This window comes from Tympanuchus pallidicinctus, unplaced genomic scaffold (assembly GCF_026119805.1).
Source record: "Tympanuchus pallidicinctus isolate F22 unplaced genomic scaffold, pur_lepc_1.0 scaffold17, whole genome shotgun sequence".
NCBI lineage: Eukaryota > Metazoa > Chordata > Aves > Galliformes > Phasianidae > Tympanuchus > Tympanuchus pallidicinctus.
Window position 1 is genome coordinate 14898913 of NW_026294690.1, and position 6201 is coordinate 14905113.

Sequence of the window (6201 nt, forward strand, 5' to 3'; positions counted from 1 at the left end):
CAGCTAGACAGGGAAAATAAAAGAGTTCTTTCTGCTTATAATTTGTTATAAAATATTTCATCTTCAATTAACACAACTTCAGCCTACCACAGGAGATGAAGCTTATTTGGAAGAGGAAGAAAATAAATATGGAGCACTTAGATTCACAGCATCTTGTCTGTCATGGTCTTATTCCTTACTACACCATGATGGCAGCCCAAGGCTCTGCCTCTCAGTACTTCCCTGGCACACGAATGAGCAAAGCAGTGGTAGATAAGGCATGTCCTTTCCCTGGTAGCATTTTACTGACTAAGCTAGTGCTGGAGTTTTCAGAGCCAGGGAAAGGTTGCTGGTACTGCAAAATCCCCACCTCTGTCTCTCCACAGACCATGGGCTCAGGATTGCGTTCTGTCTGCACTTACTGCAGTCCATATCAGTCTCATGGAGTAGCAGAGGGCAAACAGCTGAAGTGATAATGCAAGTTATTCCGTGCCTGCTGCAGCATTAGAACATAAAAGCCTTTCCAGCTTCATAAAATAAATCCTTCTACAGTTTTCCACCGTGACTTGTTATGATCTCTACGGGTAAATGAGAGCAATACCATCAAAATAACAGCTTCCCACACGCTCTGAGGTCTGCTGTGCCGTGTCAGCATGGCATCTGGCTGCAACTGGGGAGCATTTGGAAGACCTTGAGCTGTGCTTGATGGGAAGCGATGCTGCAGCACCCGCCTGCAGGACCCAACCAGGAACACTGCTACAAAGAGCTTCCCCTGCTGCACAACACCGTGAATGCATTTGAAGAATAACATGTTATTTTGAAAGGAAGAAAGTTATTGTCTACTTTTGTCCATGAAACAGCAGTGCAGGAGACTTGAACAAATCTCTCTCCACTTTCTTTTCAATGACTTCATAACACATATAAGAGAGGAAGGGAAAAGAGGGCAGAAGTGTGGAAAATTTGGATCTACGTTGTGGGTAGAATGAGTAACATAGTTTTTATCACCCAGCCAAGTCTTCGACTGCACATCCCGTTATTCCTTGTGGCTGTAGCACACAGACAATGTTTGACAGGCAAGTTGGCAAAGCTCTTCACATCTTCCGTCCCCGACTTACTGAGCACAGATCAGAGCTGCAGACAGCCGGGCAGCGCTGCCGTCTGCTTCTGCCTTGGCCCTGTGCCACAGGGATGGAACAGGAATGGCTGATGTTTCTTAGCCCGCGCTGTCATAGGCAGCAAGGCAGAGAGAGATGTAATTGCTTTCAAACATTGATTGAAATCCTATCAGCTCCATCATTCACGCAGACGTTCTACTTGATAAATGCGTGCACTGAGACGGACACTGTGTTTAAAGGACTGCCTGTACTTAACCATTTTGTCATTCTCTGGGTGCGACACAGTTTGCAAGTGGTTCTCACACTCATTGCAGGACTCTGATTAAGTGCAGGACCAAACCCAGCGCTTCTCCCAGGCAGGTGACACCTTCTCCCTTACTCTCCTGTTTGGCCACTCTCCAAAATAAACTGAGAGAAGTGACATTGAATGGGCTAAGACTTGGGAAGAGTCAGTTTTGTTGGTACAGAGAAGGGTGGATTGCTATGAATTAACTCTTTTGGGAAAGGGCTTTCTGAAACTGTAAGGAGAAAGAAAGGAAAATATTCCATCCATTCATAAGGTCCTGCACTGGGAATTAGAACACTGCTAGTACAACTGTAACAGAAGGTTTCTGGAGGGCAGTGTTCTTCAGCTGCTTCCTAGAATAAAAGTGACATTTAATAAGCAATTTCTCCATCATACATCAGGACTTTTATGGACTTAAGAGAGAAAAATAGAAAGGATTGATATACTATTCATTAAACACTGATTTTCCCTAAATTTCAGGATACAGTAGATCATACCTCAGAATGTAGTGTGCTATAGCAGAAAAAAATAAGAAGGGAAAGAATTTGGTTTATCATTTCAGAGGCTATTTATTGAGCAGGAAGAACATCCTTGGCAGACTCAGCATTGTCCTTTCTTCACAAAAAAACAAAACAAAACAAAACAAAAAACCTCTGGAATCTACAAACCAATCCTTAGATTGACTCTCCTGAGGTAAAAATATGTAACTATTGTTGAAGAGTAGAAGCAATGTTCCTGACTCGATTTCAGAGTTCATCTGACAGAAAGAAATTCTAAATACATATGGATCATCAGATCAATGACCTGGGAACATAACTGTGTTGAAATATTCTTCACACAGTGGACATTAATGGCTTGTAAGAGGCCCATAGGGTCTATCCTATCAATGCAGCTGCAGCAATTCAACAGACTGTAGCATATCTGAAATTGCTATCAGCCCATTAAAACATAGGTCTGCAAATGTACATCTCTCAAAAGGAGGAGCAAAGTCTGATTTAGTCTGGCAGATTGAAACAGCCTCATCAGAGCTATTAACTAATACCTCTTCAGAGGTGCTTATGGGGGCATCAGGTCCCACTCCTTTTACACATCCTGACTACAGAACTCCAGTGTGATGCTTGAATGGACAAACCAAGATTTCACTTACGAAATAGCATCAACTCAAAACACAACCTCCCCACACAGCCCAACCAAACTTCTCAATTCATGATCATCAGGGCATTTTTCCAAAGGGATAATGTCCACGAGGGTCTGAACTTGGTGTATCATCACTCATTACCAGAATTTTGCTCTGATGTAGAGTACAGCTGCGTTTGACTTGGCCAGGCCCCCTTCATGAGCCAGGAGCAAAGACCGGCAGCTATAGATTTCTGTTTTCATCCAGTTTGAGCCCATCATTTTCTGCTGCTTCTCCTTTTCTCCCTGCTGTTCCAAACACTCCTTTTTTTTTTCTTGCCTCTGCCCTTACCAATGTGTGACATTTTTAGTGGATGGAGCAGAGGAATGAAGCCTGAGAGGCAAATATTAGGGAAAGGAGTGGCCAAAGCTATGAACAGTCACTGTACTGACTGCAGCCTGCTGCACTGAGATCCACAAGAGCTACACCAACTCATGTGAGAGCTATCTTAGCAACCAGTCACTTGCCCTCTCCTCATTCACAGAACTACATTTCTCATCACTGCTTGTCAGAAAAGGATCCCAGGGTAATGAACTGCTGTTGCAGTGAGGAAGATAAGCTGGTGGGTGAGTAAATGGAGAAAGGGCACGAGGCAACAAAGGCATGACCATGAGAACCAGAGTTCCAGACAATTCACATTAAGAGTGCTTCTCTGCAAATATTTTTGGAGGAAACTTTTTTAAAATGAAAACTAAAATATTGAAGCATTCACCATGAATAAGCATACTGTGTAACAAGTGCAGTTCTATGAACAGAGTTCTGAAAGATACTATAAACAGCTCAGCATTTCTTCTTTGTGCATCAGCTCCAGCATTCCAAAACTATTTTATTGCTAGGCTTAATTTTCAGGCGAGGGAGAAGAAAAGAAAAGAAAAAAAAAAACTCATAATAAAAAAATGCAAATATTTATGTCCTTCACAAAAGAAAGCACCATTTTTGGCAGGGTTATCCAAATCTAATTAAAAACTGTGCTTGTCACATCTTCGAAAATTAACTGTCTTCACACAGGGTAAGTGCTGTCATTTGAAGAGGTCACAATAAATTACTTATAAGCAAGAAAAAATATTAATTCCTTTTCTAAGTAGCAAGCTCTACCAGCCCAATTAAAAAGCAAAAATTAGTGTCCAAAGTGAGTCGGAGATGTTTCCCACTTGCAGAACAGAAGTCTATGTGTTTAAGGGAGCAACAAAGCACATTAGGGAAAGAGGCAGAAGGCACAGAATGAATAATAGAAAAGATGAGAAGCAAGATTTTATGCAAATGTATTATGAATATCAATGCACCTTAAGACTAGAACGGTGAGGGTATTTTTACAGTGGAAACTGGGGGATTGACTTTCTTGTCATTCACTGCCAAAAATCAATGCAAAGAATCCTTTTCTCATGACGCTGTTACGATTCATAAATTATTAACCTGAGTCTTTTGTAAAAAGTTCCTGTTTACAAGGTTACTCTGTAAGTTAAAATGTTTGTTTCCCATCAGGCCCCTACTGTAAAGCATCTGTGGGTAGATTTACATGATGAAGTTGATAGATTTGTATTTTGACAGTACATCTGTCATCTTCGCTTCATGTGTCAAGAGGTCAGGTGTGCACTTGGTAATATCAGGTGGCTCATTAGTGTCCTGTGGGATACACTACCTTGTCTGCTATACTTTAAGTGACAAAAAATGTTATTTTTAGCCCTTCCTGCAGGAATTCACACCCCTTTCGTGATTGTTTATATTTTCCTACTGTCAGAAGATTAGAAAGAATTTGCAGTACATATACAGAGAAGAACGTGTAGAGGCACAGCACCACGTGAAAGAAAAGCTCAGTTCCTCTGCTCCTTCACACTTGCCCCATCAATCTGCTTTGCTACGGGTGCAAGTGCCCTGGTGGCATGTGAAACACAGGACTGGAATACATATTTAGGCACTCAGCACAGCTGTGTTACAACCTGTACAATCTCCAACAAATAAATACATAAGCCATCAGCAGGAAGCCATGCTCTCTACAGAGGTAAGGCCTAACCCATAGGCTGTGAAGTGGTCCAAAGTAGAATGAAGTTGCCTTGCCAAAGATTAGTTGAAAAGTTGCAGTGCCATTCCTTTACTCCCCCTGCAACATTCCACATGGATTTGTTAATCCTTCTGTTGTCTCTGGGCACATTTTCAAAAGACAGACTAGAGAACATTGTGCATTCATCCAGACCAGTGTGAACTCATCATCTTGAAGAGTTTCATATGAAACCAAGTGAGGGCAGAGTCCAGTCCTGCGAATGCTAGCATTTTTTTACAAAGCACCGATTTTATTTTGCAGGGACTTAGAGTAATGTATTTTGCATTGATTTTACCACTGTAGTAGATTGCTTTTCAGGCCAATTAATTTAAAGGGTAAGCAAACAGCTGACGGCTTTGCTTGCAAATCACTTGTTCTAGTGAATTTTAAGCAATGGGCTTATTTGTTAAAAACACAGTAAAAGAAAATAATTATCGTGCTTCTGTAAACTGGAGTCATTCAAAGCATGAGCTTGGACAGATCTACATCCTATTATACAGCAGATAAATTGATTGCATACACAATTTTTTATAATCTTTTAGGCTACTTTTCCACTGTTGCAACATTCCTCACCTCCTTCTAGTGGTAGCTGATGGGTGACATTTTAGATACTCCATTAAAGTGCAGGAAAATTATTTTTCCAATTATTGCAAATCTCTTCAGTCTCAGGAATAGAAAGGCTACAGGTCAACCATTCTTGAAAATGCCATAAAGTAATAATCCTCTATGTAGATAACATGAAGTATCTTGAGGTGAAGTTATCCCACCAACATCACCTCTTCTGGCTCCACATAGAGATCATTTCTGCAATAAGATGGAGCTTGCCCCTCTCTTTGCTTTCTTTTCACACCCAAAACAATCTTTCCTCAGAAGACTGAGCAAAAAGATTCCTGGCTGGAAGGCATTTATGCAAAAAAACTCCCTGATGATTCAAATTAAGACAATTTAAAATAAAATAAAATAAAATAAAATAAAATAAAATAAAATAAAAAGAAAGAAAGAAGAAGAAAAAAGAAATACAGAAAAAAAGAAAAAAAAAAAAGAAGTACACCCACCCACAACCTTGAATCACAGAGAGCACAAATAAGAACTCTATAGCTAAGAGCCATGAGCGTGGGCTTAGTAAACCTTCACCCAGTGCATACATTAAAGAGAAGGGATACAAGATTCCTAAAGTCTGCAAGCTTTTGGGTAAATAACTTTACTAATTTGTGCAATCTTGTGCCAGTATAGATTGCTATGATATGAAACATAACTTCAGTGGGTAGACAAAATATTTGAATTTCAGCTCCTCAGCTGAGAAGTCTTGGATGACTCAGTACCAAGATCTAAGTGGAAAGAGTCTGCGAAATTTCACTTGCAAAGACAAAATCCTTTCATACCCTGCATGAAGAAGTGACCTCTAGTAGTGCTGGACAGTCCAACTTCCCTAAATGTCCAATGTCCCTACAGGCAGGCACAATGCAGGTTACTGCAGAGGCAGAAAACTACAAATGAAACAGTTAGTGCATCTTTAAAAGTGACAGACTCCTACCTAGAATCTTCTCAGGAGTTACAGCTACCTTTATTAGTTAAGCAGACTACAAGTATGCATTGTATGCACTCC